This window comes from Medicago sativa, chromosome 6 (genome assembly GCF_051527215.1).
Source record: "Medicago sativa cultivar Bolivia chromosome 6, Bolivia_mono, whole genome shotgun sequence".
In the NCBI taxonomy this organism is placed as follows: Eukaryota; Viridiplantae; Streptophyta; class Magnoliopsida; order Fabales; family Fabaceae; genus Medicago; species Medicago sativa.
In genome coordinates, this window is record NC_140754.1 from 31,340,007 (window position 1) to 31,366,965 (window position 26,959).

Sequence of the window (26,959 nt, forward strand, 5' to 3'; positions counted from 1 at the left end):
TTACTTCTCCCCTCCCCCACTTATTAAAATCTTACTTTCTACACCCACGACTCTTTATTTAGTTTGTTAGGACTCTCCTCTTCGTTTCTTTTTAATTTTCTCAAACCACCTCCAACTCCACATCATTATTTCTATTTTCTCAACAACAAAATAATACTTAAGCACAAGAAGCGTCAACAATAATAATAATCAAAACTCCACTTATTAAAAATTGTAGAATTAATTAAAAATATAAAATTAGGGTGTTACAGAATTGAGTATTTAATTTTATTTTGTATTATATGTTACGGAATTTGTATCCATTATGTTTGGGGTGACGCTTTTTGTAGTTTATAACATCAAAATTCTGATGAGTATTTGAGTATGCTTGTCAGGATCCATATATAGATAACATTGGATTTCCGAGTCAAAGTTAGAGGTTTATAACTTGGAAGTTTTATTTATTTGTCAAATTATTTCTTGTCAATATAATAACACTTATTTTTAAAAATATATTCACATTATTGTTAAGATTTGTGTTTGATAATATCTATATTTTGAAGATTTAATCTCTATTGTTAAAACCTTATATGAACTTAGGAGTTTAAATTTTCATGTAGCCTAAGATATCACATCATGGCAAGTTGAAATTTAATGTCATAACTCAAAATAAAATATTTTTCCTTATTAGAGCCTTACAATTATCCTCAATATAAAATAAAATATGTAATGTTTTCTCAGTTTCCAAGATAATAAGTCAATATCAAAATTATTAAACTTGGCACTGATGTCACAATATTAGTGACTAGAACCCAATTTAAACATAAACACTAATCAATCAAACTTTAATAAAAAATATAATATAGGTGAGATCATAAATATCGACTTTATTCTCATGCACAAACACATTGATATTACTCCTCAATCTTATTATGAGGATAACCTGCATATAATAATAGAAAAGAAACATGTAGAAAATAGGGGGTGAGATTTTATAATAGAAAAAGATATGTTTAAATATATTATATAGAGAAATAGGATATAAGCGGGTAGTTGGAATCGAACCCGTATCGTTAGCTTGGATGGTTAAGGATTATAGTCAATGAAAGTTTCTACACATCTACTATATATGCATGTCGTACGCATAACTTGTATTTATGAAAGTATAATATGGTGACAAGGGAGGTAAAAGAAGAACACCACCAGTAGGTGTGAACTTTAGCACATCGCGATATCACTACTATTTGAATGTTAAGCGACTAGTTAAAGTTTCTCAACTATAAATATACTCTAAAATCAAGGAATCATAAAAAAGTCACTAGGGATTTCACACCAAAGAGTAGTCTCCCATTAAATTGGGTTGACAAACCCCATGACATTTTCACCATCTAATTCATTTAATATTTTCACCTATATATTAAAATAACTCAATATGATGCATTTTTCACAAAGTAACATAACAAATTGTCATTGTTTTATTCTAATGTCAAAAATGTATTCATCAGTCCCTCCATTTACAATGTAGGTACGTCATAAATATATTATCATCCAAGAACTTTCACTGCCTCACTTGAGCTACGAGGCTTGGCATCAATACTATTAATAAAAAAATTATACGCAACACACAAATCCTCATGAGCAACCTTGTAATTAATTGAAAAGAAGGATTCACTCTTGTACTAAAAACTTAAGTTTTAATCCTCATTAAAATATAAATTACCCATTCTATTTATATTTTTATTTGTGGTTTTAAGGTTCCATTTGTCACTCAAAATTTTCAATTACAAGACAGCTTTTTTGGAGCTTTTATAACCTATTGTTTGAGTTTAATATGTTTCTTCAACCTAATTACCCCTTATTTTGGGATGGATTTATATCATTGGGTTGGCCATATTTCATTATGGTATTGTTTTTAGACTCATTGCTAACGATGAACTAACATAACTATATTAAAAATTCTAGGAAACAAAAGTATGTATAGAATTTTTTTTGGCTGAAACGAATTTTGGCCTCTTATATTTGCCATGGTAGCAATTTTGGCCCCCTATTAAAAAAAATCACTTTCCAGCCCCTTAACTTCGCCCCCTTTTGCAACTCATAGGCCCCCTCTGATTTTGACTCGGTCAAAGGCTATTATTGAATTAAATTTAAATGGAAAAGAATGATAGGAATAATTTATACTCTTAGGATTAAATCAGTGGTCAAGATTAAAAGACTAAATATGAGTGTTATTGTGTCCCTTCGGCTAATAAACCCCGTTTATTCTTCTCTTCTCTTGTTCTCATATCATCTTCACAAATCTTGAAAATACCCAAAAAATCAAATCACGTGTCCTCATTACAAAATAAAAAAAATGCATATATAGAAAAGGTAAAACTCATGAAAAAAAGAGGAAAAGTAGTATATGGTCGCGGGTAGGGGTGTTCGCGGTTCGGTTTGGTTTGTTTTTGAGACTAAAAGTCATCTGAACCGCAATATAAAAATGTATGTGGTTTGGTTAGGTTCGGTTGACTTTTAAAATAAAATCCGAACCAAACCAATGCGGTTTGGATTGGATCGGTTTTTTCGAGACAATACAATTTTTATTTGTCAACATTAAAATCAAGTTACAAAGGTAAAACACAATATATTTACGGCAATGTTTCCAACTATGTTTTTAATTTCATTTCATATTACAATTTTATTTTCACCAAACAACATTAACCAAATTAAAAATGTGGACACAAAGTAATTCTTTTATATAAGAAATATAAAAGATTAATATTTTATCATTCTCTAAAAGTTCAAGTGGCACATACATACATTTTTGAAATAAAAAGAAAAGAAGAAACTTAACAAGAGAAAAACATGTAATTTTATAAAAGTTTCCATTGAGTTTCTATGAGCATTGGTCTAGGTGACAGATTTAAATAAAGTTTTTCTTATGTTGCGGTTTGGTTTGGTTTGGTTTGGTTGGTAAAATGAAAACCGCAAATCAAACCAAACCATGCGGTTGAGTAAAAAAGTGATCCAAATACATCCAAATCAAATGCCGTTTTTTGCGGTTTCGGTTTAGATGGATTCGGTTTGCGGTTTTTCTACTGGATTGGTTCGGTTTTAAACAGCCCTAGTCGCGGGTCACTTTCGCAAATGGTGAGAGAGTTGTTTTATTCTGAAAACCACCACAATGAAGAAATACGGCCTCTTAGTCGCCTCTGTCGCCGCCGCTGTCTCTGTTTCATATTTGGCAAATATCTCCAATCATCAGGTACATATTTTTCAATTTTTCTTCATCTCCAAACCCTGGATATGAATTTTATTGAATGGTATTTAATTTTGTTGTGTGAATTTGTGTTTTTTTAGGGCGGTACAATTGAAAGAAGAGGCCGTGATGAGAGATCTTCGTTGATGACGGTAAAATTTGCATCGAGATTCGATGGTTTGCGGTTCATAGAAACGCTGATAACTGCTCATAGATGAAAGTGGGGTTCGGAATTTTTCTTCTTCCTCATATGTTTCTTCGTCTTGTTGAACTTCTTGAGTGGTTTTGAGAATAAGAAGATTTCACTTGTTCAAGATATATTTCTTTTTCTTTTCTTTTAAGAGAAAATATTTGTGATAATACGAAAATATGATTTGGTGCTTTTTTTTTTAATCCTTAACGGACAATGAAAAATAAAAGTATAAGATCTTGGATGGTTTAAAAAAAAATCGTGATAGTTGTAGGTGTTGTTCTTCTTCTTCTGGAGAAAAAAAGAAGATGAAGTAGTGATGAGTGGAGGAGGAAAAATACGTGTACTATTAGCTATGAGAGGGAGCATGTGAGTTCTTTTAATCTTGACCACTAATTTTTAATCATAAGCTGTTAATTATTTTAAATTTCTTTTTTGTTTTTTTTCGGCCTTTGAGCTGGTCAAAATCAGAGGGGCCTATGAATTTCAAAAGTGGGTTAAGTTAGGGGGTTGGAAAGTGATTTTTTTTAATAGGGAGCCAAAATTGCTACCATGGCAAACATAGGGGGCCAAAAATGATTTTTTTTTTTTGGCCTTTGGTACTTGGATTGAGTTTCCTTTTTCCTTTTCCGAAGATTCAATCTAATATTGTTTCTTTGTTTCTTGCAAATTACCAATTAATATATATAGGGCGAAACAAGATTTACCAGGGATGAAAAAGATAATGGTAGCTGTTATTTATTTTTTTCATTCTTAAGATTATCATCTAAAGAGATATATTTTTGTCATTATATTGTCTATAATATAAGTGTGATATTTTAATTGTTTTCAGACATTGTGAGCGTAAGAGCATTAGGATCATCTTTTATATCTGATATTTTATTTATGTAAGAAATGTCATAGATGATATATTTTTCATTTTTAATAACATAGTTATGTCCTCGGTATATTTGAAGCAGTTATATGTTCATGATGCCTTATTATATGTTAACTTAAGGATGTTTTTATAGTGTAGGTTTTTGTGTGATCATTGATTATTATGATCATGAGGATTATAAGTAAGATAAATGTAAAATATTATTAGGGAAACTATGATTATAATGAAAACAGATTACAAGTATGGCAATCGACTAAGGTGGATATGAATAAAAATAGAAACATGACTTTATCGTACAAATATAAATGATTAGTTAGAAATTTTTATGGACCAAGTTTCCATGACTTATATAGAGTATATATGAAGAATTTCATAAGGTTTCATTGATGTTATTCCACCATCTTGTGTATGGGGGTTCACAAGGTGTATTACTGGTCCCATCTTTTAGAAAGGATATTATCATTATTTTGAGCATGGATAAATGCCACTACAGTGGTCTATTCTAGCCCAAATTATGAACTACGATAATTTAGACTCCATTAGAAGTAACATGGTGCTTTCACATTGTTAGCGAGAGTATTTGTGGCATCATAATTTACCAGTTTAATTGTCAACGCTTAGTTGGATATGTATCAAATACGGATGAATGATCTGAAAGGAAAATTAATGATGATGCATAATATGATTGAGTCGAGGTTGTGTGGTGGATTTTTTTTGTGATGTACTTATTTCCACCCCATTATTTTGATTTTCTAGAGTCTTAGTTCCTATTTAAATTGATCTCCATTTCCAGGGCTTTGGATTTTATTGTGTTGTTGGAGTTCCCCTTGTACTCCTTTTTCAATTTGAAATATATTCCACTAAAAAAATATATTGAAAATGATTCTAATGCGATTAAATTGCAAGGTCGAAGAATTACATTAAAGATTAGAGAATTATGTTTTACCTTAGTTGATCAAGGAAAGACAAATATTGTCGATGCACTCCAAAGGATATGGATTGTCAGGAAAAATTTTCAGGCAATCGCCATCAGTATCACACCCTATTGTAAGGTAAATAAAGATAAAGAAATATTACTAAATATGAGAGAAATGTTTTGTCTAAGATATAAAAAAAAAAGAATAGAATGAGCTTACTTTCACCATAAATTACAATAAAATACAAAGAAACAAAAAGGATCGCATTATAAACAAACTTGAGAATTTCAGCCATTTTTTATAACTTTGCATATAACAAATGTTGAATTGTCTGATCACTTTATATAGTAAAAAATTTCATCCAATGTTTACATATAGTAAATAGTTTTTCTTGACAAAAAAAAAAGTAAATAGTTTTTAACAACTTTTCGGTTGGACAAAATTCCTCACTGAATATAATTATTATTAAATGTAATTAAATTAAATTTATGTATCATGTTTGTCCCTTTAATCTATGTAATAAACATTACATAAAAATGTTGTTTGTAATTATAGTTAAAACCTATTCACTAATATTCAATTAATTTTTATTACTTATCTAGCAATATATATGTGTGTGTGTGTATGGGGAAAATCAAGTAAGAAAGATAAGAACAATTATTAACCATTAAATATAAATTTATGGTTCAGATCAAAAGCCCCAATTTAAGTTATAGATGTCCCTTTCCCCACACAGTTCATGCGTTTTCTATGTTTCTTCAATTCCTTGACTTTATTTTGATTCCTCTCCCCTTCCATGAAGGACGTTGTCGCCATGGCCACTATTAACAACAACTCTTCGCCGGAATCTTGCAGGTGCCGGAATCTTTAAAAGGTTGCCGGTGGGATTGTAACAGCTCGATTTTCGCTAGATTTAATTTAATTGTTTTTATATGTGTTTATACGTGCTCATATGTGATTAATTGCCTCTGTGTGTGTATATTGGTTGAGATTGTTAGAATTCGGTGTTAGAAGGGTGTTTTAGTCATTTTGGACTCAAGGGTGTTTTGGTCATTTTGTGAGTAAGGGTAATTTAGTAATTTTGGTGAGAGTTATTTTTAATGCTTAGATGAGAGTCATTATTATCTTACCAAGTTACTAGTGTAGTAATTAGTTGTGAGTCGGTGAGTGACCGTTATTAATATTTTACCGTTACGAGAGTAGAAACATTTTTACGATTGGTATAGTAAGTGGGTTAAGCCCATTAAGACATTAAGGGTTAAGCCCAATTGTGTACAGCCTATATAAACTCTAGTCTTTAGTGAAAATAGGGTTATGCAAATCATTTTACAAATTTTGAGAGAGGTAGAGAGAGAAGGAGCTAGAAGAGAAGAAAAGGGTTTTGAAGAGGAAGAGCTAGGAGAGCTAGAGGAGGGTAGAGATTCAAGGAATTGGAGCTAAAGTGAAGCACTAGCTTAGAGTTGTGAAAAATTAAGGTAAGAGTGTTAGATTTCAATCATAATCTCTTAATTATAGCTTCTACCCTAATTCTATACATAAGTGCTTATTTGTATAATTGATTATTGTGGAATTAATTGGTGAAATTCGTGCTTATGTTTTGATGCAATGTTTGGGTATGTGAATTTGATGTTAATTAAGTTGTTGATGATGAAATTACATGCTCAAGATGTGTATTTATGTATGCTTTGTGTTTTCACTCAAAATTGATGAAATGAGATGTTGTTGTTGATGAATTGTTGATGAATTCACTTATGGTAGTTGTTGTTCTTGTTGTGAGAAGTTGTTGTTGATGATTGAAACCTTGGGTAATCATAATCTTTGAGCTTGCTATGAATTTGTGTTGTTCTTGAAGGTTTTCATGAAAATGGGTCAAATGGTATTTTTTTTGAAAGGATGTTTTGGTTCATGTTTTATATGGATTTGGGTGTCTTTTCATGTTTAGAAACGTTTAAACAAACTTTGGGATCAAATTTGGGCATTGAGAAGTCAAAATTGGGATTTTGGGGTGAAGAATGGGTTTTTCCCGAAGCAGAACTGTCACAACTCGCCACAACAAGTTGGGGGCGAGTTGTCGGCGAGCGGGAGGTGCTCCCTGTGTGTCTACTCGCCATGGCGAGTGATTCACTCGCTAGGGCTAGCTGCACAGTGACAGCATTCCCTGTTTCGTATTCTTGCATCCTTTTCACATGTTTCTGTTTTGAACTGACCTTTGGTGTAAACATGAAAGTTTTAGATAATTTTACTAGATTTCCAGTGGCTTTAGTTTTCCTTGAAAATGATTTTTAGATTTTGAGTTATTGTGAAAACACTCCAAGTAGGTCTTGGACAAATTTTAAGGAAACTTAGCATAACTATTTCTATGTCAACCCAAACCTTATGGATTGCTTCCAAACTTCAAAACTTGCTTACTATGAGTTCAATTAAGGTGTTTTAGAGTATTCAACTTATGGTGTGAAGGATCTAACTTGGTTTTGTTTTGTAAATGAATTCGTTTTGCAAAATGTTACCATGAGACGAACTTTGTGAATTTCATGATTCCGTTTTAATTAGCCGGTGAAAAGCTCATGTATACTCTACTGCACTTATATGTATACTTAGTTGAGGCATTGGATCTTGTTTGCTTGGTCTTGAATTATTTGTCTCAATTATTTTAAAGTTGTAAAATGAGAGACGAACTTTGTCGAAAATAGTCTCTAATTCCAAATACTTGGCAAATCCTTCGTGGATGGTTTAATATGATTATATGAAGAGGTGTGAATGGTTGTTAGGTGTTAAATATGATGTTTATCATAATGTGTTGTATTTTCTCCTTTACTTGGATTGTGAGGAATTGTATTGAGTTGTTGAACTATATGATATAGTTGATGTTGATTATAGCCGTTGAATTGTTATGAACATATGCATGGTGGATTGAGTCATATGTTCATGCATCATATGTTGTGTCGGATGTTATATCCATATAGCCGTTGATTATAGCCATTGATAATGATGTTTTTGTTGCATCATGGGTGACGACCTTGAGGAGATTTGGTACCACATGCATATATGTGTCGAGTATATGCGCATATCATATTGGCATGAGTCTTGATTGTTGCATTTGAATGATGATTGTTGATGATAAGTGTGTTTGATGAATACATACTTATGATAATTGGAGTTGTTGTGTGAATGTGTATATGGAAGTTAATTGCTCATGTTAATTAGTGGAGAATTTAATTGATTCATTTATGTCAAACTGTTTATGTTGATTATGATTGATGTGAAGCTAACCTCCAGTGGTTTGACCGCCTACCTGTTTGTATGAATGGGTAGACGAAGTGCAGGAGTAGTTCGCTTTTGGTGAGTGCTTGGATAGTGGGAGCTAATCTCCATTATCGTTTTTGGGAGTCTTAGATTAGGCTCTGATTAGGTCGTTGGTCTTTTTGCTTTTGTTGGATTATTTTATTATTTAGATTTTACCTAATTGTCGGGATTTGGAGAATTTATATGATGATGTGTATTGATCACATGGCATGTATATGTTGGAGATGTATGATTTGTATCCGCTGCGAACGTTGAGATTTTTTTATATGCATGCTGATTTGGTTTTTGTTGAAGACGTAGCGTCGATTTCTTGAATATATTCTTTATTCGCGTGTTTTATCGCTTAAATAGAAATAGGGCGTTACATGGATCACTGGCGTTAGTGGTCGAGAATAGGATGGAACTCGATGTCGTTTGGATCGTCGGCATTGTTAGTTGAACCGAAAAGAATGCAGATGTGATGGACTGGCCGAAATCAAAGAACATCACCTCAACCGTCCCTGTTGCAGTTCCGTCCGCGTTGTCGTTTTCGTCGCCAAATCTCGAGTTGGAAGAGAGACGCAAGAGTGAGACCGTGATGCCAGATTGATATGTGTGTGTGTGTGTGTCTATATATATATATATATATATATATATATATATAGAGAGAGAGAGAGAGAGAGAGAGAGAGAGAGAGAGATAGATATAGAGCGAGTGAGAGGGCAATTTACGTAGATGAATGGCAAGGTTGATGATTCAAGTGTGTTAACTATAACACCCTTGAACCCCACAAGCAATATTTACCGCAAATAAATAATTTAATCAAAAGAGTTCGAGATGTTACGTCATCATTTTCTCAACACATGCATAATTCAGTTTTCATAAAACTCGCAGCGGAATAAAACATCTCAAATATCTCTGATACATCCAAAAATCTCAACATGCAAGAATCACAAAATCTCAACAACCTATCTCATGTCTCATAATACACAAACAACATGGTCTCACGTTTAAGGGAGAAATGTTAATGTGTCATGTGTGAGATAAACTTCTATAAATTGGATGCAAAAGTAAATATTGAGCAACATGTAAGTTAAATGGCCGGTATACCTAATGTCTTAGACTTTTTTATGAAGATGTGGTGTCAATCTCATTTGTGAGGATTCTCTTATGAAATATGATGATCCAACTCTTTGTAGGCTCCCTTAGAACTACAAACATCGTGATGAACTATTTTGCTAGTTTTTGAATATCTTTTTCTTAATTTTGTGTATTGTATATAAAAAATTCTTTTAATTTTTTTATGTTATTTCAAATTTCATTTTTTTTTGTCTTTGTAGGAACCTAACAATGAAACAATAACTCCTCTAAAAAAAAAATGGAACAACGCTAATGTGGTATGTTTATTAAAAAATTATGATTGATAAAATACGGAAATAATCTGATGAGTTGCATATATGTATGCAAAAAAAAAAAAAAAACAGCACCAATTTTTGTCTGTAGTAGATGAAACATGTGAGAATGCAAAAAAAGGTTAAGGTTTTAATTTTTATTTTCAAGATGTAAAGGTTTCAAAAATGAAAGGCAAAAAAGTCTGCATTCTTATCCATTTTGCAATACATGTTTTTCATATGAATATATTTGCATTGAAATTATTTTATTATCATTGTTATTGCCATAAATACAATAATGGGAAGTTAACTGGTATTATATGTTTTAATAAAATGTTGATAATGATAATTGCTATAGTTTTCTGATTCTGACCCAAATCTGTTGAAATCTATAGGATCCAAAGGTTAAGTGGTTGCTTCCATTATGTCGGAGTATTCATAAATGGTCTTAAAATTGTCTCAATAATATATATGAGCACAACTAATATTTTCACATAAAAACGAAAGAATAAAATAGCACAAAGGTAAAATGAATGAGCGGAACAAAACTATATTTCTAAACTGATTGTTATTAATTGTCTATACTAGTACAAACAAGGGATACAAGACCTGTTTTTTAGAGATTTACGACCTCTTTTACACAAAAACAGGTCTGAAATCTCTAAAAAAGCAGGCCTTGTATCCCTGATTTGCACTAGTCTACTAACTAATAATTATAAAACTTAAGAAGACTAATAATTTTAAATTTGAGTAGAAAGATCAATTTTTGGAAGGAAATTATGACTTAACAACCCTTATATCTGAACACCCGTAAGTTTCAAACACTCAACACCTCATTTATTTATTTTTCCTTTCTATCAATCTCTCTTATCACAACACTCGTTAATGAATATTAATGAATGAGGAAAAAGAGGACAAAAAATGCACTCATTGCTCTTTAGACAATCCACAATGATGGGTGCTTCATCTATTTAGCACCATATTAAATAGGCACCCCCATTGTGGAGTATAATATATGGGTGGCAGTGGAGAAGGGTGGCTATGGAAGAACCATCTCTCTCTTCATTTTTTATGGGTCCTATTTAATAAATCTTAATAAATTTTGTTGAAATGTAATGATATAAAATTATTGGTAGGATTTGAAGGTGAGAAAAACACAAGAAGGGGGGGTTGAATTGTGTTTTAAAATTTTTTCGTTTCTCCTAAGTTGAAACACACTAGTCAGAAGCAAAATGAGACTGCTTCTGAAGTGGGATTCAAAACTAAGATGCAGCGGATAACAAAACAGAGAGAGAAGAAGAAAGACACAAGAAATTATACAGGTTCCATCCACAAACCGTAAGTAGTCATGTCCCCCTTGCACTTCGAAGGAGAGTTCACTAAAATGTAATGTCAAATTACAAATGCTCACTGCTACAACTAGTAAGAGACTTCAAATTGCTCAAGCACACAAGCAAGAGACTTCTTATGCTCCAGAACACAATCAAGAGACTTCTAATGCTCAAGCACAACTGCAAGAGACTTCTAATCAAACAAGATTACAAAGAAAAATGTTTGAGGTTGAACACTTGATATACAATCAGAGGTGCTCACAATATAAAACATATACAGACTCTTAAGACTTTAGAATTTTTAAGATATGAACTTGAAAACAGAAATCTAAATGAACTTTGAAATGCAGAACAATTTCAGCAGAGTTTTGGCACTTGTAAATTGTAGTTGAGTCTGATGTCATTCTCTAAGTCTTCACTCCTTTATATAGAAGTGTGAAAGAGACATTGTGAAATTGTCAGCACATCAAAAAGAGTCGTTTGAAGCTTTGATCAATCACCGATGATCTTTTGCCTGATTTGGTTGTTGTCCTATGAAGAACCAATTTCAAATCCATTCCCATTGTGAAGGAACATCGTTGCAGGCAGAGTTGTATTCTTGTCTTGTAGTATGGACACTGCAGAGTAGTGGAGATAGTGGTTGTACACTTCGTACAATTTGTACTATGTTAACGCTTTTTGAAGATAAGCATCCAATGCTTTCAAATCTTTTCAAGATGACCGTTGCTTCACATTCCAAGTCTTCTGCATTGCTTTCGAATCCATTGAACAACTTTTGAAGATTTAATTCTTCCATTTCAGCTTCTGGTGATTTTCAGCTTCTGATGAAGTTGCTTCTGATGAACTTGCTTCTGATGAATTTCAGCTTCTGATGACGTCATCATCTTCAGGAGCACTTTGTCTTCAGGAGCACTTTTGACTTCAGGAGCTCTTCTCTTCAGACGCTTTAAAGCTTCCTTTATGTTGATTTCTTAGCTCTCTTTTGTTCTTTAGAACCCATATATGATGTAAATTTTTAGCTATGGTCTTGTACACTTGAACAAATATTGGCTAGTCCAATTGACAATTTTTAATACCTTGTTATCATCAAAACTCTCAAAGTTTTATTGTTAAACACATTTTGTTCCAACAATCCCCTCCTTTTTGATGATGACAAACTATAGTATTTAAAAATGTGCAATTGTTGTTAATTCAATTAACAAGTTGACTTTAAGGGTATGAGGTTTGAAAGCTCCCCCTGAGTCTAATAGTACTTTATGGTGAGTTTTGTAAGCTCCCCTTGAGTTCTATTCAAGTTAATTAAATTCATCATTTAAAACTTAATAACTCTCAGAATGATCTCACATTAAAATAAACTAAGAGATAAGAAGTTGGTCCTATTAATTTAAGTTTAATTTTAAATTAACGGGGCTCAGAGCCTATAAATACTATACATACTACTCCCCCTTTTGTCATCAACAAAAAGTTTAAAAACTTAAGACAAAAAGAAAAATAGCAAAAAGATAGTGGGAAAAAAAATAATAATATACTATAATCAGAGCACAAAAACTAAACATATAGAATAGAGCAAGCAATATGTATATCAGAGCAAAACATATATCAAAGCATGAACATACAACATATCAGTAGAAACATAAAGAGGTTCAGAAGCATATATTAATCAGGAGCACAATAAGTTTAGAAGCAAAATAAATCAGATCAAAAAGAAGGAAAATAAAGTCTAAACTAGCTAAGTGTGTGCAACTAAGGGTTGGCTTGTTTGTTCATCATTTCCATCATTTTTCTGACCATCTATTGAGTGTCATCTTGCTTCTTCTGCATGGCTTCTTGCTGATTCTTCATTTCAAGCTTGAACTCTTTATTACTCTTTATCAGATTGTCCTCTCTGATTTTAGCTTCCCTCAATGCTTCTTTAGCTTCTTCTAGCTTTGCTTCAGTAGAAGTCTTGTATTCCAGCATGAGTAGCTTCTGTTCTATCAGATCCTTTTCTAGCTTCTTGACATGTTTTTCCAAGATAATGTTCCTTTGAACCAGAGCTAGATCAGGAGAAGCTTTCTTCAGATTGACATTGGTGAGGAAAGTCAAATCCAGATCTCTTAGATGTACTCCTAAAGGGCTTCAATAGAGAGCTCAAAGATGTACCATGGCTTCTGAACTGACTTCAGAACCTAAAATCCTATTCAAGAGCAAGCAAGCTTTTAATCAGACACAAAGTGCATGTTCAAATTTTTCTTTATAAAATCAAATCTTTCAATAGTTAAAGGCTTAGTAAATATATCAGCCCATTGGTTCTCTGTATCAATGAATTGTATATCTAAAATTCCTTTTTGAACATAGTCTCTGATAAAATGGTGTTTAATTTCAATATGCTTAGCTCTTGAATGCAAATATGGATTTTCAGACAAACAAATAGCAGCAGAATTATCACAATAAACGGGAATACTGTTACCATTAATCTTATAATCTTCCAACTGATGTTTCATCCAAAGTAGTTGTGTACAACAACTTGCAGCTGAAATGTATTCTGCTTCTGCTGTAGACATAGCAATAGTTGCTTGTCTTTTGCTAGCCCAGGATATAAGATTATCACCCAGAAATTGACAATTGCCACTGGTTGACTTTCTTTCAATCCTATCACCAGCATAATCAGTATCACAGAATCCAACCAACTTATAATCAAAGGATTTCCTATAAAGGAGTCCAAGATTAGTTGTTCCTTTCAGATACCTGAAGATTCTCTTAACAGCAGTTAAATGAGATTCTCTAGGATCTGATTGGAATCTTGCACACAAGCATACATTGAATAAAATATCTGGCCTAGATGCAGTGAGGTATAACAAAGAACCAATCATACCTCTGTACAACTTCTGATCAACTGATGATATAGTGTCTTCTTTGCTTAAGGTGCAGGTTGGATGCATTGGAGTGTTCATCACTTTACAATCTTCTAGCTTGAACTTCTTCAGAAGCTCCTTAGTGTATTTTGTTAGATGAACGTAGACTCCATCCTTACTTTGATTGATTTGAATGCCCAGGAAGAACTTCAGCTCTCCCATCATGCTCATTTTAAATTCATCCTGCATTAACTTAGAGAATTCCTTGCAAAGAGATGCATTAGTAGAACCAAATATTATATCATTAACATATATTTGCACAACAAGAATACCTTTCTCAAGAGTCCTTCTGAAGAGTGTTATGTCAACTTGGCCTCTTTTAAAATCATTTTTAGTCAGGAAATTACTACATCTATCATACCAAGCTCTGGGAGCTTGTTTCAAGCCATATAGTGATTTCTTGAGTTTGAAAACATGGTCAGGATGCTTAAGATCCTCAAAACCAGGAGGTTGCTTAACAAACACTTCTTCTTCAATGACTCCATTTAGAAATGCACTCTTGACATCCATTTGATATAATATTATGCCATGATTAACTGCATAGGAAAGAAGTAACCTGATTGCTTCCAATCTTGCAACTGGAGCAAATGTTTCAGTATAATCAATGCCTTCTTGTTGACTGTAACCTTGTGCAACAAGTCTTGCTTTGTTTCTGGTTACTTCACCTTGCTCATTCAACTTGTTTCTGAATACCCATTTTGTTCCAATAATGTTCTTATGTTGAGGTTTGGGTACCAGATCCCACACATCATTCCTTTGAAACTGATTAAGCTCTTCTTGCATAGCCAGTATCCATCCATCATCTGAGAGTGCTTCATCAACTGTAGCAGGTTCAATTACTGATAATAGTCCTATCATAGACTCTTCTTGTCTGAAATATGATCTTGTTCTTCTAGGACTATCTTTGTTTCCAATGATTAGATCCTCAGGATGTGAAGACTTATGCTTGAATATATTCTTGGGTTGAATAGCTTGCTGAGAGCCATCTTGAGCTTCATCAGAAGCAACTTCATCTTGTGCTTCTGAGGTTGGTTCAGCTTCTGGACTGTCTTCAGATTCAGGTATCTGATCAGGTTCTGGAGTATCTTCAGGAACCTGTATCTCTGCAGAACTTTCATCTTGCTCTGGAGTTTTACTCCCAGGCTCTTTTTCATTGAATTTAACGTGCATTCATTCTTCAACACAAAGTGTTTCTGAATTATGCAATATGTATGTCTTTGACCTTTCAGAGTAACCTAAGAAGATTCCTCTTTGGGCCTTGGCATCAAATTTATTTAGGTAGAGCTTGTTATTTAGAATGTAACATGTACATCCAAATTGATGAAAGTAAGAGATATTGGGTCTTCTTCCCTTAAAGAGTTCATATGCTATTTTCTCCAAGATAGGTCTGATATAAATCCTATTTTGGACATAACATCATGTATTCACTGCTTCTGCCCAGAAATGTTTAGCCAAATTGTTTTCATGAATCATGGTTCTAGCCATTTCTTGTAAAATTCTATTCTTTCTCTCTACAACCCCAGTTTGTTGTGGAGTTCTAGGAGAAGAGAATTTATGGACAATTCCAAGTTTTTCACAAAAGTTTTCAAATGGCTCATTTTCAAATTCTCCACCATGATCACTTCTGACTTTTAAAATTTTTCATTTCTTTTTCAGACTGTATTTGAGTTCAGAAGTTACTGAATACATCATAAGCATTATCCTTACTTTTCAGGAATTTTACCCAAGTCCATCTACTGTAATCATCAACAATAACTAATCCATATTTACGTCCATATAAGGATGCAGTGCTAACTGGTCCAAATAAATCAATATGAAGTAATTCTAAGGGTCTGGAGGTGGAGATAATGTCTTTTATTTTAAAAGATGATTTCACAATCTTCCCTTTCTGACATGCACCACACAGTGCATCTGAATGATAGTCAATGTCAGGTAGGCCTTTGACAAGTTGTAACTTATTGAGCTTAGAGATTAATCTCCAGTTAGCATGCCTCAACCTTCTATGCCACATCCATTTCTTATCATTCACTGACAAAGGGCAAATTACCTTCTGGTTAACCATTTCAGAGAAATTGATTTTATAAACATTCTCCATTCTCTTTCCCTTGAATACTATGTATTTGTTTTCCTTGTTGATTACAGTTCAGTTGGTCTTTTCAAACATCACATCATAACCATTGTCACAAAATTGACTAATGCTCAAAAGGTTATGTTCAAGACCATCTACCAACCACACATTATTGATTGAGATAGAGGAATTACCAATAGTTCTGGTACCAATTATCTTGCCAAACTGGTTGCCTCCAAACTGCACACTTCCTCCTTCTTTCATAGTGAGGGTGAGGAACATAGACTTCTCTCCTGTCATATGCCTTGAGCAACCGCTGTCTAGGTACCATGATTTTTTCTTTTCCTTTGCTCTTAGACATATCTGCATTATTGACATTTTCAGATTTAGGTACCCATTGTTTTATGGGTCCTTTCAGGTTAGTACTAGAAGTTTTACTCTTCACTTCTTGTACCTTGTGCTGTAAGTATGGTTGCTTCTGATTAACCATTACCTTAGGTTTAACAACCTTTGGTTTTGGTTCTTCAGGAGCAGTAACCTTTGGTCTCCATCTAGCAGGCAAGCTTCTTAGTATCTTGCTAACATGGTCAGAAGCAACATAACTCTTCTTCAGTATTTGCAGTCCAGAGACTAAGGTTTGAAACCTTGAGTACATCTCCTTAATAGTTTCATCATCCTTCATCTTGAACAACTCATACTGATGTACAAGCATAAGAGCTTTTGCTTCTTTGACCTTCTTGCTGCCTTCATAGTTAGAACAAAGTGAAGCAAACATTGTTTTAGCAATGGATTTGTCACTCATCTTCATGTATTCTGCTTTAGGTATAGTAGTGACAAGTGCTCCTCTGATAATATGATGCTTCTTGTAAAGTTTCTTCAAGGTAGGAGTAAGTTTCTTTCTATCAACAGCAGCTCCTTCTTCCTCAAGAACCAAGTCACCAACACCATCTTCAAGTATGTCCCATAGTTCTTCATCTAAACCCATGACATAGCTGTAGAAGTTGGTTTTACACCAAGAAAATTCTTCAGGATCTCCATTGAACTTAGGAATCTTTCCAAAGTTGAATTTCTTGCTCTCATAATCATATGGAACAGCATTGTTGTTGTTGTGACTAGATCCAGAACTGGAAGTATCACCAGACATGTTTTTCTCAGATCTTTTTCTGTTACACTATTAAGTGTTAAGACAACAGACCAAGGCTCTAGATACCAATTGAAGGTGAGAAAAACACAAAGGGGGGGGGTTGAATTGTGTTTTAAAATTTCTTCGTTTCTCCTAAGTTGAAACACACTGGTCAGAAGCAAAATGAGACTGCTTCTGAAGTGGGATTCAAAACTAAGAGGCAGCGGATAACAAAACAGAGAGAGAAGAAGAAATACACAAGCAATTATACAGGTTCCTTCCACAAACCGGAAGTAGTCCTGTCCCCCTTGCACTTCCAAGGAGAGTTCACTAAAATGTAATGTCAAATTAAAACTGCTCACTGCTACAACTAGAAAGAGACTACAAATTGCTCAAGCACACAAGCAAGAGACTTCCTGTGCTCCTGAAAACAATCAAGAGACTTCTAATGCTCAAGCACAACTACAAGAGACTTCTAATCAAACAAGGTTACAAAGAAAAATGTTTGAGGTTGAACACTTGATATACAATCAGAGGTGCTCACGATATAAAACAGATACAGACTCTTGAGACTTTAGAATTTCTAAGGTATGAACTTGAAAACAGAAATTCTAAATGAACTTTGAAATGCAGAACAATTTCAGCAGAGTTTTGGCACGTGTAAATTGTAGTTGAGTCTGATGACATTATCTAAGTCTTCACTCCTTTATATAGAGGTGTGAAAGAGACGTTGTGAAATTACCAGCACATCAAAAAGAGTCGTTTGAAGCTTTGATCAATCACCAATGATCTATTGCCTGATTTGGTTGTTGTCCTATGAAGAACCAATTTCAAATCCATTCCCATTGTGAAGGAACATCGTTGCAGGCAGAGCTGTATTTCAGAGCTGTTTTCTTGTCTTGTAGTATGGACACTGCAGAGTAGTGGAGATAGTGGTTGTACACTTCGTACAATTTGTACTATGTTAACGCTTTTTGAAGATAAGCATCCAATGCTTTCAAATCCTTTCAAAATGACTGTTGCTTCACATTCCAAGTCTTCTGCATTGCTTTCGAATCCATTGAACAGCTTTTGAAGATTTAATTATTCCATTTCAGCTTCTGGTGATTTTCAGCTTCTGATGAAGTCGCTTCTGATGAACTTGCTTCTGATGAACTTCAGCTTTTGATGATGTCATCATCTTCAGGAGCACTTTGTCATTAATTCAGGATCACTTTTGACTTCAGGAGCACTTCTCTTCAAACGCTTTAAAGCTTCCTTTGTGTTGATTTCTTAGCTCTCTTTTGTTCTTCAGAACCCACATACGATGTAAATTTTTGACTATGGTCCTGTCCACTTGAACAAATATTAGCTAGTCCAATTGACAATTTTTAATACCTTGTTATCATCAAAACTCTCAAAGGTTTATTGTTAAAAACATTTTGTTCCAACAGGATTTATTTAATAATTTCTTTTGAGGTGATGAGTTTGAGAAAATTGATGTCTATTAAGTATTACCGTAAAATGAGTGGTGTGGACATACGAAATCAATTTAAGCACCAAGTTTAAGGTACTTTGTTGTGGATAGTCTTAGAGTTTAAATTATTAAGGAAAGCTATTAAAACTTACAATATTTTGACAAATAAACTTATCAAATTTTAACATAAATGACTGGATTTAATAAAGTGTCACAATTCCTTAATCTTTCACGGAACAAAATTCACTACTAAAAAAGCAAAAATTAATGTGGAAAATTTACAAAGGGAAAACGTAAAACCCTTCACTAATTCTGTCATTAGATTTTGCGACCAAAAAATTTGTGAGGGATTTTATTTTTTCCGTCACTAATATCCTTCCCTAATCTTGCTTTTTATAATAGTGATTAACCATAGTTTTAAATTGTAATTATTGACGTTCAAAATAACAGTGAACTCTATTCAGTAACAGAAAATGAGAACTTGGTTGGCCACTTTTGACCAATTTTAATGGGTGTCTTCCCTCTCAGTCATATTCAATTGGATTTAATATTATCACATTCATATTAAATATTAAAGCTTGTTTTTTTTACAAGAAATATTAAAGATTGTTTATATAAAATATTTTTTTTGGGTATAAAAGAGGGTAAAAGCCCAAAGTTTATATAAAATATTTTTATTATTGATATATGAAAAACTTTTAAGTAGACTAACATATTATATCATCATGCTTTTAAAATGCTTAACTCAAGCCTAAAAAATAAAACAATGTCAAGTTATCATATTTAGGCACGCCTTAATACTGAAGTGTTATACCCTAATTTTGGACCTAAAAATACTTGTTCAATTCTTCTTTTCTTGCATTTTAAGTCATTTGAACTGTCTCTGATCAATTACTTCTTTCTCTGCATTTTATTTCAATATTACTTGCAAATTCATGGAAAAGGGCATTTTAGTCATTTTCTGTGTCAAAATTTCTTCCAATCATTGAAAAATTGTTTAAGTCTTTTCAAATAGTTTGAATAAGTCCTTGTTTCAACTTCATGTCAAAATCCATTTCAAAAATTGCATTTGAAGTCATTTCGAGTCAGTTTTGCCCCTAGGGGCATTTTAGTCTTTTCATGTGTCAAAACTCTGTTTAAACTCTCAAAATTGTCTCTGAGTCTTTTAATTTTGTTTGTGTAAGTTCTTGCTTTGATCCCCTGTTAAAAATCCATTTTAAAATTTCATCTGAGTCATTTTTAGTCGTTTTAGCCCCAGGGGCATTTTGGTCATTTCACACGAAATTTCGGCAGAGAGAGGTTACTTTAAAGTACCTCATTTAGGCCATTGGTTCGTTTTAGTCCGTTTTGTCAATTTTAATCGTTTCACTTTACGTTTAGTCAATTTTACCAATTTTTAGTTCAATTTTATTTTTATTTTAGTTTCATTTTTTTTTGCACTTTAGTCCTCTAATTCCTAAAATTTGCATGTCAGTCCTTTAAGGTCTTTAATTCTATTTTTTAGTCCTTTTATTAGTATTGCAGATTGGTCCTTTTAGTTTTCATTTTTGCAGGAAAGTCCCCAAGACAATTTCAAGCCAAGGCCGAATTTATTCAAGTCCAAGTCCACGTGTCATGCTGCTATTGGTCCAGAAGCTACACATGGCTCCCTATAAAAGGAGCATTTACTGCAATGTGTCAGGATCAGCAATCATTACATGCCAAATCACCAAAAACGAATTCCCAATTTCTCTCTCTGATCATCCAAGATCAAACACCAGAAAGTTCCAGAAAATCACATGAACACCATGAATGTTCATCCCCTTTCAAACCCTAACCGAATTTCTTGAACTCAAATCAACCTCAATTCTTCACAAATTCGTGTCAGTTTCACCACAAACAGATCAAATCCAACAACAAATTCACAAGATCGTTTCGAATTTCAGAGATTCTCAGAGATTCCTTAGAGAATCATCATCATCGAATCTTCGTCTCTTTCCTGCAATTCAAACCACAAGGTGATCACAAGAAAAAGTTCGAGAGAGAAGAGAAGAAAAAGATCGAATTCGAAACTGAACTAGAGAAGAAGAAAGATCAGATTCGAGGTTGAACAAGAGAAGAAGAGGAACGTGTTCATCTGTTCGAAGCAACGAAGAGACGTTCACCAGAAACAAAGAACGAAGCTCCGTCTCAAGTTTCACCGTTCGAATCCTTGAATCAGACAGAGGTAAATGCTTGATTCATCTTCTTCCTTTAAAAGCTCTCTGCTACGTGTGCGAACGACATAGATCGAAGGTTGTAGAACATTTTCTTTAAAAAATTTTAGAAAACGATAAACATTTGAAACCATAAGTTCCTCCCTAGATCTACGCCAATTCAAGGATCCTCTTAGAAATCTAGCTTCAGAATTGAAAAGAGGATAAGAAGAGCTTTAGAAACATGTGTTTAGGTTGTGAAACTGAGTGGTTTGAGGCTCCGACGCGGCGGCGCCACCGCCGGCCACCGCGTCGGAGAAATGAAGAAGATGACCGGCGTTAGGTCGGAGAAGAGAGAGTTTGTAGACTCTCTCTCTCTAAGAACATTGTAGAGAGAGAAGTGTGTGTGTTTGTGAGGGTTTTCCCCTTTGTTTTATGCTTTTATACCTGTGTTGTTCCTGTGCGTGTTGTTCTATCATGCTTCCCATGCTCCCTATGCGTTTCTGGCCGTTGGATTTACTTGATGATGTGATGTGCGGCCAAGAGTTGATCCTGCTGTGTGTGTGTATTTCCTTGCCATGCGTTGTAGGCTTAAGAGCCGTCAGATCTAGGTTTTGGAAGATCTGGATCAATCCAACGCCTCTAAGGCACTTGGATGATCCAGAATCCGTTCTTCCTTTGGGCTTGGGCCTAATCTCCCTGCAGCCTTCGTTTTGCTTCTGTTTCTTGCTATATTGACACTGTAGGTTGTTATTTACACCACTGCTAGCTTAAAATTGTTTTTAAAAATTCTAGAAAAATTTCTATGTGTTTTCCATGTGTTGCTTGATATTTTTTGTGATTGTCTTACATATTAAAAATTAAAAACAATATATAATACCACTTGTGATTTGTTAGTCTTTTTTGGTAATTTTCTTGTGAATTCTTGCCATGATTTTTTGTCAAATTGATAGTAGCATGTGATGTGCAATCTTGTGATATGTTTGTCTCTAACTTGGATCCCGTGCTTACTGTTTGTGAATGTGACTTGTCAATTACTTGTGTTGCAAGTTTTGTGAAAATTAAGTGCTAAATATGCCTAGATGTATCATGGATTGTGACTCGAATGTGCTCTTATAACTCTCATATCATTAATTGTGATAAAACCTTTTAAGAAATTGTCATGATGTGGGGGTTATAAGTCATGTACTTGTCTTGATATTATGGTAAGATTTTAGGTGAATTTAGTTACTTTTAGGTTAGGAATTTCATTAGTTTTTGACAAGTTTTAGCATTTTTCTTGCCTATAATTTCCATTTCCTATTATGCCTTATGCCACTAACTATCTCATTTCATGTTTCATTCATCCATAAGCATCCCATACTTCATCTCCCTCTCCATCTTACTCCTTGCACTTTAAGTTTCTTGCAAAAAACTTAGTATGTAAAACTTAGGAATTTTGTAATATTTTTCTTATGCTTTTTAAATTTCTTGCAAGACCATAGAATGTATCTAGGCCAATGATGTAAAGGACAATGGACTCTAATGATGTACACCGACACAAGCACCGACACATGCACACACCTCACTTTAGATATATAGCTAGAATATGCATGCTTTGATGTATGTTTAGGATTGTACGTTTAGATGAATGATTAGGCTTTACATTTAGAAAAACAATTTTCCCAAAAATATGAACAATATCACTCAAACCATTTTCTAATAAACCTTGGGATCAAAATCCCATTGTAATTTTCCTTTTCATTTTCTTAATCAAAAAACTTAATGAATTTTAATCATACTTAGACCATATTTTGCAAATGACTAATTCAACCTCACAATTTCATAATCTCATGCCCTTGAGGCCTCTCTCTCATTCTTCAAAATCCAATTTTCAAACTTAAAATCAACCAACAAAAACAAAAACATTTTTGGAAGAGAACTACGGTGGATTTGATCCCTTAAACGGGTACGTAGGCAAGGAACAAAATTCCTTCAATTCAAATAAAATAAAAATTCAAACACTTTCTTCTCCCTCCAATTCTTGACTTAGTAAACTTTAGGTGTAAATATCAATTTTCAAATAGCATTTAAAAATAAAGCGCGCGCGTAGAAATTAAAGATGGTTCCTATAGGATACTATAGTCGTTATGGGTGCCTAACACCTTCCCATAGCGAAAACAACTCCCGGACCTCGATTCTCAAGGGTTTTGCTTACTTTTTCCCTTCCCAAGAAAAAATAAGATATCACCGGTTAAAAAAGTTCAAACGTAATCAATGTTTGACACCCGAAAACCAAGATAAAACAGCTGGCGACTTCACTGGGGAGATTCGAGAGTTACGCCTAGTCTTTATTTCCACGCTTGCGCTCTTTTTACTTGTTTCTTTTACTTGCTTTCCTATGTGAATAAATGTTTAATTTCTTGCAAACGTGTGGGGTGAGAATATCAAAAGTCCTGCACCCGGGCTGAGTGAACTTAGGATTTAGGGGGGATATAGTCGACAATTCATTCCGGGGGTTGCCTCGTGTTTTGGATTATGCGATCAATCCCACATAGCTAAGGCATTTTGGGGGTGATGTTGTCAGCGCGTGTTGTCGCGTTTAGGCACTTTACTTCTAATTGTTCTATGACGCTATGAACCGTAGATAACCAAACCCATCCATGGCCATTTTCTAGGACGTAGTGCGGAGGCTAAACCGAGTGTTGTCTCGAGTTTTAGTCGTCACGCGATACTACACTCAAGTTAGACCTTGCACGGATAATCATGGAGCGAGTGTTTGTCTCGTGACACCGTGATATACGTCGGAGAGGTTGCAACTTGGGAACCTTTTTAGAACCCGGTTACTATTATCCTAAAGCCCTAGATTCACCGGACACCGTGTCCACCCATGACTCCTCGACTTTGAACTTCAACCCACCATGTTTTCTCCGAACTTGAACATAATTTTGCATTCATGCATACATGCATACATGCATAAACTTTTTCCATGCATTGTTATCGAAGGGCTTAGACAAGTTGAATTTGTAAACATTGTAGGAATGAAGAAGACTAAGTCCTACAAGTTCAAGGAAGTGGATTTGGCTAGTTTGAGAGATTTGACACTCAAGGTTGAGGATCCGACTGGTTTCCGACATCGTTACGGGGCTTTACTTACTATTCTCCAAACTAATGTGGATGAGAAGCTTGTGCACACTCTAGTGCAATTCTATGATCAGGAGTATCGGTGCTTTACTTTCCCCGACTTTCAGTTGGTGCCTACTCTAGAGGCTTATTCTTGCTTGATGGGTCTATCCATTGCAAAGGGGGTACCCTTCACGGGACTTGAGAATCCTCCTACTCCATTGGTTATTGCTAAAGATCTCTATCTCAAGACCACCGATGTCTCCAAGAATCTTGTCACTAAGGCACGCATCCGAGGGTTCACTTCAGAGTATCTTCTTGGGAAAGCCAACCTCAACACCACTTGTCAGGACACTCTCGAGGCTATTCTTGCACTTCTCATCTATGGGCTTATTCTCTTTCCAAATCTTGATGACTTCGTGGACATGAACGCTATTATGATCTTCCATTCCAAGAATCTGGTTCCTACTTTGCTAGCTGACACATACCATGCTATTCACGATCGTTCCGACAAAGGTCGTGGATACATTCTTTGTTGTGTGCCTCTCCTCTATAGGTGGTTTATTTCGCACCTTCCGGAGTCTTTCCACGACAATCCGGAGAATTGGTCTATTTCACAGAGGATTATGGCTCTCACTCCTAATGAAGTGGTTTGGCTTACTCCCGCTTCTATGGTTAAGGAAATTATCTTTGGTGGTGGGAAGTTTCTTAATGTACCTCTTCTTGGTACCCGGGGTGGAATCAACTATAACCCGGAGCTTGCTTTGCGACAATTTGGTTTCCCGATGAAAGATAAGCCCATCAATCTTGCTACAGCTCCTTACTTCTTTTACTACTCCAATGCTCCCACGGGAATTAGAGAGGATTTCATGGATGCTTGGTCTAAACTTCGAAAGAAAGAGGTGAAGCATATGGGTGTAAGGTCCGGTGTTGCTCATGAGGCCTATACACAGTGGGTGATAAACCAAGCTGAGGAGATTGGTATGCCTTACCCCTCTATGAGATATGTGTCTGCATCTATTCCTACCATGCCTTTGCCTCTACTCCCACCTACCCAGGAGATGTATCAGGAGCATCTAGCTATGGTGAGTCGGGAGAAGCATCGGTGGAGGGCTAGATACTATGAGGCTGAGAACTTGATCATGACTTTGGATGGAAAGGACGAGCAGCAGACTCATGAGGTCTTGACACTGAAGAAAGAGTTAGCTAAGGCTAGGAGAGAGATTGAAGAGAAAGATAGGTTGCTTATGAGGGACTCTAAGAGGGCTAGGGGTGCCCGTGACTTCTATGCACGATACTGCAGCTATGAGTCTGAGTCTGAGGATGATGCTTCCACTTCCTATACTTGAGGATTTCTTTTCCTGTTGTTATCTCCAATTGTTTACGTTGTTTTACATTTCAAAGGGAATCGTCTTGTAAAATTATATGTTGGTTGTTTGTTCCCCGTTTATGTTAATTGTTGTTTAGTAATGTTTACAAGTTTCTAGTTTGTCTAAAAACCCTTCGATAACACAAAAAAGAGTCTTTTTTCATATGCATTAGCACATTTCATGCATCATATGCATTCATTGGTCACAAAAAACTTCTCTCGTGCTCATTGCCTCCTGGTTTTATCCGCCGCAGTCTGAAAAGTGGCTCGTGTTCGCAAAGCCTACCAACCAGATAGAATTCATCAAACAAGATTTCACAAGAGAAGGATCATGGCTAACTTTGAAGAAGAAAATGCTCAGCTCCGTGCCGAATTGGCTGCTATGAAAGAAGACTTGGCTAAGGCTCATGACGCTATGTCTACCATGATGGCTGCACAAGAACAGCCAGCCACATCTATTCCAGTTTCTACTGAAGCAATTCCATCTATCCCGCTGTCTACTGTGGCTACCGATGCTCGGTTTGTTATGCCTAATGGGCGTCCCTATGGGCTCTCAGCTTACTACTCTCCTAATACTGCTGCTGGTGTCTCTGGGATTGCTGGTCAAGGACAAATTCCCGTATCCACTGCTATGCCTCAAGTAACTACTATTGTTACCGACCCTATTGTACACACTGTGCAACAGGTGATTGATGTCGATATTCCGCGTGGACAAGATCCCGCAATGGAAGCTATGAAAAGACAGTTAAGGGAGTTGGCTGGAGAACTCCGTGAGGTCAAGGCTATCCGTGGAAACAATGTCTCTGCTAAGGCTCGTGATCTGTGCTTGGTATCCCGATTTGAGATTCCCAAGAAGTTTAAGGTGCCAGATTTTGACAAATACAACGGATCTTCCTGTCCACATAGCCATGTCATTCGGTACTTCCGAAAGATGGCCAATTATGCAGATAATGATGCACTGATGATACACTGCTTCCAAGACAGCCTAGCAGAAGATGCGGCAGATTGGTACACTAGGTTGAGCAAAGACAATATCCATACTTTTGAAGATCTTGCTGCTGCTTTTGAAAGTCATTATGAGTTCCATACCCGTCTGAAGCCAAATAGGGACTCTCTTAAGTCCTTGTCTCAGAAGTCAGATGAAACCTTCCGTGAGTATGCTCAGAGGTGGAGAGGGGCAGCTGCCCGTGTTTCTCCTCGACTTGATGAGGAAGAATTAACACAGACATTCCTGAAGACTCTGAAGAAGGAATATAAGGAACGGATGATAGTCTCTGCTCCAAAAAACTTCTCCGACATGGTTACTATGGGAACTCGTCTAGAGGAGGCTGTCAGAGAGGGTATCATTGTTCTTGAGAAAGGTGAATCTTCAGCCAGTGCACCAAAGAAGTACGGTAATGGCCACCATAAGAGGAAAGAGTCTGAAGTAGGGATGGTATCTGGCAACCCATCCGCAGCTGCTACACAATTACCTCTGCCCAATCAATACATGCAATACTCGCAACATCCTTTCTTCCCGCCATTCTATCAGCAATATCCTCTGCCGCCGGGTCAACCGTCAGTGC

At 35.1% G+C, this 26,959-nt stretch overlaps 2 long non-coding RNA genes across 2 annotated transcripts; one reads left to right on the forward strand and one right to left on the reverse strand.

The window, feature by feature from the left end:
• Window positions 1-613: 613 nt before the first annotated feature.
• Window positions 614-5,563, reverse strand: LOC146914515 (uncharacterized). Its single transcript, XR_015014250.1, has 3 exons — window positions 5,424-5,563; window positions 5,234-5,329; window positions 614-922 (listed from the first exon to the last, which is right to left on the reverse strand). It is a non-coding gene; the product is annotated as an uncharacterized LOC146914515 (long non-coding RNA).
• A 977-nt stretch (window positions 5,564-6,540) lies between these two features.
• On the forward strand, window positions 6,541-8,800 carry LOC146914516 (uncharacterized). The gene is made up of 2 exons (XR_015016886.1): window positions 6,541-6,679; window positions 8,517-8,800. It is a non-coding gene; the product is annotated as an uncharacterized LOC146914516 (long non-coding RNA).
• Window positions 8,801-26,959: the final 18,159 nt, after the last annotated feature.